The 10,175-nt window shown below is 43.7% G+C and overlaps 1 pseudogene; it reads right to left on the bottom strand.

Annotated features, from left to right (window-relative positions):
* Positions 1–6,322: 6,322 nt before the first annotated feature.
* On the bottom strand, positions 6,323–9,128 carry LOC129404306 (BTB/POZ domain-containing protein KCTD3-like; annotated as a pseudogene).
* Between the last annotated feature and the right edge of the window lie 1,047 nt (positions 9,129–10,175).

Raw genomic sequence — 10,175 nt, forward strand, 5'->3', positions numbered from 1 at the left:
AATACATAATTGCTATACATAGCATATAAATTTTCTAAATATGTACAGTTTATTTCTAATAATTGTGTGTAATAGATCAAAATTTATAGAACATAGAATATTATAAACACTATTGTCTTACTCACTGAGTTTGATAATTTCCTTTGTATAAAACAAATTTTCATTCCATTAAACTTTATATTGGTTTTTAAAACTTCTATGACTTTCATAGAGGATAAGACCTCCAAATTTCAAAATTCTTTCTTTCTTTCTTTCTTTCTTTCTTTCTTTCTTTCTTTCTTTCTTTCTTTCTTTCTTTCTTTCTTTCTTTCTTTCTTTCTTTCTTTCCTTCCTTCCTTCTTTCTTCCTTCCTTCCTTCTTTCTTCCTTCCTTTCCTTCTTTCTTTCTTTCTTCCTTCCTTCCCTTCCTTCCTTCCTTCCTTCCTTCCTTCCTTCCTTCCTTCCTTCCTTCCTTCCTTCCTTCCTTCCTTCCTTCCTTCCTTCCTTCTTTCTTTCTTTCTTTCTTTCTTTCTTTCTTTCTTTCTTTCTTTTCTTTCTTTCTTTTTTTTGCTTTTTGGGTCACACCCAGTGATGCACAGGGGTTACTCCTGACTCATGCACTCAGGATTTACCCCTGGTGGTACTCAGGGGACCATATGAGATGCTGGGAATCAAACTCAGGCAAAGCAAAGGCCCTACCCACTGTGCTATCACTCCAGCCCCTAAGACCTCCAAAATTCTTATTGTTAAAAATAATTTTGTTTTTTAATAGGCTTCTTTTACATATGAATTTTCTATTCAACTTGTTGGTTTTTTAAAAACGCTTTGAAGAAATTTTTCTGTTGAGATATCTAATCCATATATCAAGCTTGGAAGATTTGCTTAGTATTGTTATATTTTTTCAATCCATGTGAATGAACATAGGTCTCTTATTTAAATTTGTTTACATTTTAGTCAGTTTTAATTTTAAATTCAAGAATTTTTCACATTCATTAAATTTATTCTAAATTGTTATATTTTCTTTATTGTGAAAACAAGTTATAGTCCTAAAAACTTAATATTTCAATACATTATTACTTTAGAGATTGCTTTTACAATCTGAGAATCTGTTAGCTAATAAACTGATCAATTTTAAAATTATATGTTTTTTTGATTATATACATAAAATGTTTCCTATAAATAGATATTACATAAAGTTTTATAATTGATTACAAATATTTGCATCTTTCCTTTGCCTAAAACTATAATAAACCTTTACAAATATTTGTTCCAAATGAACTTTTTGTTCCTGCTTTTATAGTATGACATTAGTTGTACACTTACAAAAATAGCACAATGACATCAATTGTGCACAAGTATTTTCTTTTGTCTTATTTTTTCAATAGTTACTATCTTATCTTTTTAGTAATACACATTCTAATAGGTGGAAAGACAATATTTTATTGTAATTTTGACAAGAGAGTCTCTTGCCCACACGCCTGGCTGTCTTCCCCGGGGCTCCTTGGAGGGGATGGGCTCCAGCTTCCCTCCCCACCCCGAGCAGAGCTTCCGGCAGCCTCAGATCACCAGAACATAGCTACAGCTGTGCTGGAGGCCCCTCTCTACATGTTCAGATGGGCCTCATGCATGAAGGTATGGGCAGAGGAACCCAGGTGTGTGTAATCCCATCAACGGCCAACATCTAGAGACTTACAAGTGAGCTCCCAGAAGCTTGTAGCCTACTTCTTCCTCTGGGAGAAACTGGCCATCTTCTGAGAGTTTCCTGCCCACATGGGACAGCCTTGCAAGCTTCCCATGGTGTATTCATATGCTAAATCCAGTAACAAGCTGGATCTCATTCACCTGACCCTGAAAGAGCCCCCAGTGTGACATCGTTGGGAGGGCCAAGTTGAGATAGACTTCTAAGATCTCAGGGAAAGGACGAAATGAGAGGTTACTGAGCCTGCCCGAGAAATCGGTGATTAACGGGATTTCATGATCGTGATCGAATTTTGACAAGAATTTTCCTAGTAATTGCTGTTTTCTTTTTTGTTTTAGCAATATTTATTTACATAAAAATTAGAACCAAGAATGTTTACTCAGGTATCAGAACAAAGATATATGTGTTTATAACAACCAGGCTTATATTCATTTTTATTATTTTAAGCTATGCATAATAGTCTGCATGTAATTAAATTGAAGATTATTTCTTATGGATATGCTCAACTGAAAGCATATCCTATTAATAATCCTATTAATTAGGATACTTATCTGGTTTTTGGATATATATATATACATATATATATATATTTATAGTCAAGTAGTGACTATCTAGACATTTAGAGCTGAGTAATGCCTCGTGTGAGGGTCTGTCCCTTGTTCCCCTGAGAGGTAGGTCTCTACCCTAGAAGTGACAGCTCCAGAAAATTCCTGGGCAAAATCCCCTCAGAGGGAGAACCACCTGGGGTGGGGAGGCAGAATTACTTTTCCTAATTTGTGATTGGACTGGAGGGATAGCACAGCAGGTAGGGCATTTGCATGCAGCCGACCAGGGTTAGATTCCTTCGTCCTTCTTGGAGAGCCCAGCAAGCTACCGAGAGTATCCCACCCGATCGGCAGAGCCTGGCAAACTACCCGTGGTTTATTGGATATGCCAAAAACAACAACAACAAATCTCACAATGGAGACATTACTGGTGCCCACTCGAGCAAATTGATGAGCAATGGTATGACAATGATACAGTGATATATACTGTATTTGCTTTTTTAAAGGTGAAATAACTCATCTGGAAAGAGAGTTCAAGGGGTAAAACATATCTAATCCTAGGCACAAACAGGTCTTCTGAGCACCACCTGGAACAATCCCTGAAAGAGTGGAATGGGTATGACCAAAATGAGAAAATGGTGGTGGATGAATAAGGTCCACTCCCTGTCATTTAACGGTGTATACATGTATCTCAGGACTTATCTACAGATATACATACACATATACATAGATAAATGTTTATGTGTCGATTATGCATGCATGCATATATATTGCTAATATCTTGCTATCTTGATTTCTGAAATTTTAGACTTCAAATTTCTTTCAAAATTTAACTTTTCAATATTCTTCTTTATCGTGTCAATTTTGTGGGTATTATGCCATGCAATTTACAATTTAGAATAATTTCATTCATGTTTATAAAATTGATAGATTTTGATTGAAGTTTGACTATAATATAGCTGGGTATAATTTAAATGTTAATACTACTAATATGAAAGATAAGTATTTCTTATTTATTTATTTAGTTTTTGCTTTTTGAATCACACCCAGTGATGCACAGAGGTTACTCCTGGCTCTGTACTCAGGAATTACTCCTGGCGGTGCTCAGGGGACCATATGGAATGCTGTGAATTAAACCCAGGTCAGCTGCATGCAAGGCAAACGCCCTACCCAGTGGACTATGGTTCCAGGCCCCCCTTTTAAAAAAAAATATTATTTCAGATTTTATTTTATTTTATTATCTTTGCTTTTGGGGTCACACACAGTGATGCTCAGGGGTTATTCCCAGCTCTGCACTCAGGAATTACTTCTGGCGGTGCTCAAGGGAATGCTGGAAATCGAACCCGGGTTGGCCATGCGTGTGCAAGGCAAATGCCCTACGTGGTATGCTATCGCTCCAGCCCCAGTATTTCTTATTTATTTAGATCACATTTGATAACTTTTATCATAGTTTAGAGTTTTTTCAAATACAGAACAATTGTTTTAAATTTTATTTTGAGGTTACACATTGAGCTGTGTTCAAGGTTTGCTTCTTGCTTTTTACTAAGGAAGCATCCTGGTTCAGGGCAGCATCTGTAGTGCCAGGGATTGAACTGGGATCAAAACTTTTCACTCTGAATGGGCCTCTACATGTTGACTTCATTTTGTTTATTATTATGTTTTCTACATTATAGTTGTCTATTAATTGATATAGAAAAGCAACTGAGTTTTTCACACTTCGTAAATTGACTTCATATCACGTAAACTTTATTTTCTTGCACAAGGAGGATAGACTTTTATTCTCATGCATTTAATTTTTAAATTCTTTGATTACTTTTTTAAAAGGTTATCAAGTTATCTATTAATAAAATCAATTTTAATTATTTATTTAAATATATTAAAATATGTTATATTGAGTATTGCAAAATTTTTTTATTGATATAAGGTATGGTTTAATTTATTAGAGTAATATTAGCCTCATAAATTGTTTTTTCTTTGCTTTAGTTACTGTATGAAATGATAGATTACTGTTATGATAAATCATATGTATCTTAGATAAGTTTATCAATGAAATCATCTTGGCAAGAACTTTCTTTTTCTGAAGACTATATATTAATGGTCATAATCACACTTGAATCACTTGTATCACTTGTCATCTAATTTTTCATCAATTTGTTCGAGCAGGCACCAGTAACGACTCCCTTCATACCTGTCGGGTGCTTGTGTAGCCCAATGGTGTCTTCTCGCTCCAGGATACGAAAAGCCTCAAACCATTCATTGAGGGTTCTGACAAAGAAGTCTATGCTCATCTCGTAGGTGGGTGGCCATGCGTTCTTTTGACTTCCCGTGGAATCCAGTCCAAAACAGCTCTAGTCCAGCGGTCCTCTCTAAATCGCATTAAGTGTCCGGCTTATCTGATTTTCGATGCCTTGGCAAATGAGACAGCATCCCTGATAATTGATCATCGAAGGGGGTCCGAACTCCAGATTCCTTCTCTCACAGCATCCCTGATTTTTTTTTTGGCTTTTTTTTGGGGGGAGGGGTCACACCCGGCGATGCACAGAGGTCACTCCTGCATCCACACTTAGGAATTACCCCTGCCAGTGCTCAGGGGACCATATGGGATGCTTGGAATTGAACCCGGGTCCGCCACGTGCAAGGCAAATGCCCTACCCGTTGTGCTATAACTCCAGCTCCATGTCCCTGATTTTTGATAGTCGATGGAGGTCGGAACTCCAGATTCCTTCTTTCACTTGAGTGAAACGTGATGCTCCAAGCATAGTTCTTTTGATTCCTCTTTGGGATGCATGAAAAGCGTTCTCATCCTGTTTTTGTAGGGCCCAGGTCTCTGAAGTGTATGTTAGTGCAGGAAGAAGAGTGGAGTAGAAAAGATGTGCCTGGAGCTGAAGGTTCTTCGTTCTCTTAACCACTTTTTTTTTTTCCCACTGAAACCACTTTTATTTGGCTTAATAAATACATGAGAGAACTTTGTGAATCCACTGGTACTATAGTAAACTTAAAGAATTTATTTTCAGGGGCTGGAGCGATAGCACAGCGGGTAGGGCGTTTGCCTTGCACGCGGCCGACCCGGGTTCGATCCCCGGCATCCCATATGGTCTCCCAAGCACTGCCAGGAGTAATTCCTGAGTGCAAAGCCAGGAGTAACCCCTGAGCATCGCTGGGTGTGACCCAAAAAGCAAAAAAAAAAAAAAAGAATTTATTTTCACTTCATTCATCTACTGCATTTCTTACAATGGGAATATATACATTACTCACCAATAAATGCTTAATGCTTTAAATTTACAATCACCTGATTTGCAAAAACTTGAAAACCATTCCAATTGAATGAAAAGAAAATGTACAAAAGGTTGTTTTTACAATTCAAAATATTCAAAATAACATTTTTTTACAGCACCCCACACCTTTAACTGAGATTCTCATAAATTTAATAAACTAGCCACACTCTAATTTCACGATCTTGATTATTAATCATGGTGGGAAAACAGCAGGGTGGCCCCTGAAACAAAACCAAGGTCTGCCTTCCGGCCATGCAGAGCTGTGCCCTTGCCTAGCCCGGGTTTTCGGCTGCTCACACAAAGACAACACCACAACTTCAAAGAAAACTTCAAACAGACTCTGGGCCTCTAACACCGCTCAAGAACTCCGACAGTGAGATGGGGAAGGACCCAGCACTCAGACAGAGCTCGTCAAAGGGACCACCACTACACACGCACTCTGGACTGCACCAGCAATAGCGTTTCTGAATGACGTGCTATTCCTCCACCAATATAGCACCTCAGTAAATACCCGGTAAACATTTGTAATCACAGGAATTGCTGAGCGACTCCGTTCCAGAGAGACTGTGATTCACGGAAGGAAATCTCCGGGCAATGGCCCCGGGCACGGCCCCCAGGGGCCGGCACCTGCAGTGTGCAGACACCCTCGGGGATGCCGAGCACTGAGATGGCATCCGTTTCAGAAAGGTTCTCTTAATGTACTCGGAAAATGAAAAACAAAACTTTTTTTTCCAAAAGGTCAAAAAGGTAGCCAATGAAGCTGTTTGGCTTCAGTCTGGATGTAGAGCAGATGCCGTGGACAGTGTGGGCAGCACTGGGTGCCCCTCACAGCCCGTACTCCGGGCCCGAGGACTCGCTCTTCCTATGCCGGGGGGGAGGGGAGGGGATGGGATGGCGTGGTCCGGGTGGGGGAGGGCGAGGCGGGGCCGGGGGGAGTCGGGGCCTCCTTCGTAAGTGCTAGGAGAGGACGCCGGATAGGGTCCCTTCCTCCGCCCCCGGACCCCACTGCCTTCCAAGCCACCCTCCCGCCTCGCCTCCACCCTGCTCTCATTCTCGTCTTTGGGTGCCCGCTTCTTGGACTCGAGGAGAGTTTCGGCCACTTTCTGGGGCTCCAGCCCGCTGTCGGGCTCCTGCAGGCCTCTCCCCTCTGTGCCCGGGGACTTCCTCTCCTGCGCGGGGCAGTCCCCAGGCGCCGGGCCCCGTTGTTGGGGGCGACTTGCTCGACGCTTCTGCTCAGGCCGAGCGTCTGGAAGTCCCTGTAGGGGTGGAAGCTCTCCGTCCTCCGTGCCCGCGCCAGCAGGGGGCTCTTGCGGTAAGGCTTGATGGACCCATACGTGGCTGCCTTGTGCAGGGTCCCGTGGTGCTGGAGTTGCAGGCTGGAGCTGGACTCGCGCAGGCGGCTGGGCTGCAGCACGGAGGTGGCGGGGCTGATGTTGGGCGTGGCACAGCGGGAGGCGCTGAGGTCACACTGGTCCAGCAGCTTCAGCAGCTCCTCCTCGGTGGGGCCGCCCACGTCCTTGTCCTCGCTTTTATTCACTATGTCCATGGCGGTGGTCAGGTACCACATCTGGATGCTGTAGTTGGTGTGGCCAGTGAACAGGTAGCGCCGAGGCTGGGAGCCCATCCTGCTGGCGCCCTTGCACTCACGCACGGTGAAGGAGGAGATGGTCGTGCAGTCCACGGCTTGGATCTCACAGATCCTTTTTCCCATTGACGAGAGCCTGACAGTTTGTTGGTGATGGGGACGACTTTCTGGATGAACACCTGCTGGTCATCTCGTTCTCCAAAAGGCCCGATGTCATTCCGGGAGGAGCTGCCCCCATGACTCTCCGTCTCCTCCAGAGACAGGATCTTGAAGGACGCCAGGGGTGTGGAGCCGGGCTGGGTGGAGATCATGCCTCGGAAGCGAGTCACTGTCCAGGTGCGCATGTGGTTGTTATCCGCACAGACTGACACGAGATGCTTCTCCAAGAGCATGACCTTGGTCACGGGGCTGCGGTGGACTGTGAAGGTCTGGAAGAGCTGTGGGCCCGAGCCCATGGTCTCCGGGTGCTGGATGATCACAGGCACTGCTCCTGAGCTTGTGCCATTGGCGATCTCAATCCAGTTCCCGCAGACACTTGTTTTGGGCATGAGGTAAACACTCATTAAAGTGATAGCATCTTTGGAAGGGTACTGCTACAGTTCAGTCACAAGAAGTTCATTACCCTTTTTTTTTTTTTAAATTGTTTTAAATTTTATTGAATCACTGTGAGATAGTTACAAGCTTTCATGTTTGGGTTACAATCTCACAATGATCAAACACCCATCCCTCCACCAGTGCACATTCCCCACCACAAATATCCTGGGTATACCCCCCCTTTCCCACCCTCCCCCTGCCTCCATGGCAGACAATATTCCCCATACTCTCTCTCTACTTCTGGGCGTTATAGTCTGCAACACAGACACTGAGAGGTCATCATGTTTGGTCCATTATCTACTTTCGGCATGATCTCCCATCCCGACTGGTTCCTCCAGCCATCATTTTCTTAGTGATCCCTTCTCTATTTCATCTGGAAGGTCGTTATCCTGCATCCTCAAAGGGAACTTCTGCATGTCTATGTAATATATGGATCCATTGTTGCAGCCCAGCAGAAGGAAGGAAGAGCCTCGGTGTCATAACTTGTTTTGGGGACATGTTGGACCTGCCAATGCTGAGTGACAGCGTTTCACACGCCCACCTTCCCAGTGTGGCTCGTGGCCACCAACTGGTTGCCAATGAAGAAGAGCACATCCACGGGCACGCCAAGGCTGAACACACCTGTCTCGCTGCCGCTCTCTCCGTCCTGGATGTTCCACAGGATGCTGCTGCTCTCCCAGGCCACAGCCACCATCTTGTCCTTGTCACCGTGTGGTCCTCCTACCACCTTTGCATTGAGTGCAACCTGTGCAACCTGCTGGATTGTCCAATCCAAGTAGGGGCTGGTGAACACCTGCTGCCATCCGGAAGATTCTTTTATTCTGTAGCACACAGCAAAGTGGGCGTAGGCAGCCACGATCCAGTTGTGATGGCCAGTCACCAGAAGCACCTTCTGGGGGTCCACGGGAAACCCTAGTCTGACAGTCCCTTCCCCAGCCACAGAGAGAGCAGGCTGGGCGTTCCTGCCGCTGGCCCGCATGCCGCCTTCCACAGCAGTTAGTCCATTCCTGGGATCTGCAGGGGACCTAGCTGGGTTGTTTATTTTATGACTTGGGATACCTGAGGGCGGCAGGTAGCTGTGGAACTTGACACTGCCACAAGAGGAACGCTCCAGCTCTTCGCACAGAAGCAGCCATCTCACAAGTGGGGTGATGCCATAAAATTCTGCTCCGTGCCTGAGGACACTGATGCTCACGCCCCGTAAGTCTAATTCTTTCCTCTGAAGGAAATTTAAAATGGGCGCGAATGCTGCAGGATCTCTATCAATAAATATAGCACCAGTTTCATCTCAAAGTGTTGAAATTCTTCCACTCAGCGAACTGGAAAAAATGGAATCTGGAATCCACATAAGCATTTGTCCTGAAGTACTGAATCTGGTGCCCCCACGTTGAGCTGCACGATCTTGCGGCTGCCAGTCGCTGGGGCGAAGCTGCCACAGTGGCTGCCCACCATGGCTGTGCCAAGCCAGCAGCGGGTGCCTGTCGCCAGGGTCCCCAGCGGCAGCGCGGCCTCCTGCTTTTGCCTCATCCAGCCACCTGGCCACCCCCGCCTCTCTGCAGTGCTACCCAAGGGGTCTGCGCCCCCAGACGCTGCCGCTCTTAACCACTTCTTCAATGCTCTTGAAGGCATTCCACACTGCTCTCTTTCTCCTGTGCAGTCAGGTGCCAGGTTGTTTGTCATGTGGAGTTCTCAACCTAGGTACACATAACTGCTGCATTCGGAGACGTTCATTCCATTGAGGGCAAATGGAACATCAGGAACTAGTCCGTTTCTCATGAACATTGACTATTGGAAATCATTGGTTTGTCCTTTCTCCCCTTGCCACTAGGAGCTTAGGTATATCGGTCACGCCCATCAAAGTTATGTTCATACAGACAAAAGAGTAGAAATAAGCCTGGTATGGCAATTTAAAAATAATCAGTGTATGGATGCAATAGATTTTTTTCTTACTGCATCATTTTAATTTGGATTTTTAACCTGATGTATTTTAACGGAAATTTAACTCTTTCTGTTTTAGCTTGTGCACCTTTTTGATTTCCTGTAGATTAGAATTATGCTTTATTTTGTATACACTTATGCTGTAAAATTTGACTGAATTTTTATGGGATAATGTTAAAAATCATTTGTTAGTGTATAATATATATATATGAACAGTTAGAATAATGGATTTGTAGATTCATGGTACCTGTAATAACTATCCTTCTGGTATTGGGTTTTCAGATATATTGCAAAGTATTTTTGATGAGTTAAGTCTATGATTTTATATGTATGAGTGAGATATTGTCTTTCTCTTCTTTTCATGTCTTTTGAATAGTTTAGTTTATAGCCATGTCTTTTTGTATGGACAAAGGAAGACATTTAATATTATGCCTTTGCAATTGGGATTTAATTGGCATTGAATATTATTAATTCCCTGGCATCTGCTTTCTTGACTGTAGCCTTGGTTGCCCTCAGTTCCTAGCCCTCTAAAAGGCAGGGTCCCAACGTGGGACGAAGAAG

The sequence above is a fragment of the Sorex araneus genome, chromosome 4, assembly GCF_027595985.1.
Source record: "Sorex araneus isolate mSorAra2 chromosome 4, mSorAra2.pri, whole genome shotgun sequence".
Taxonomy (NCBI): Eukaryota; Metazoa; Chordata; class Mammalia; order Eulipotyphla; family Soricidae; genus Sorex; species Sorex araneus.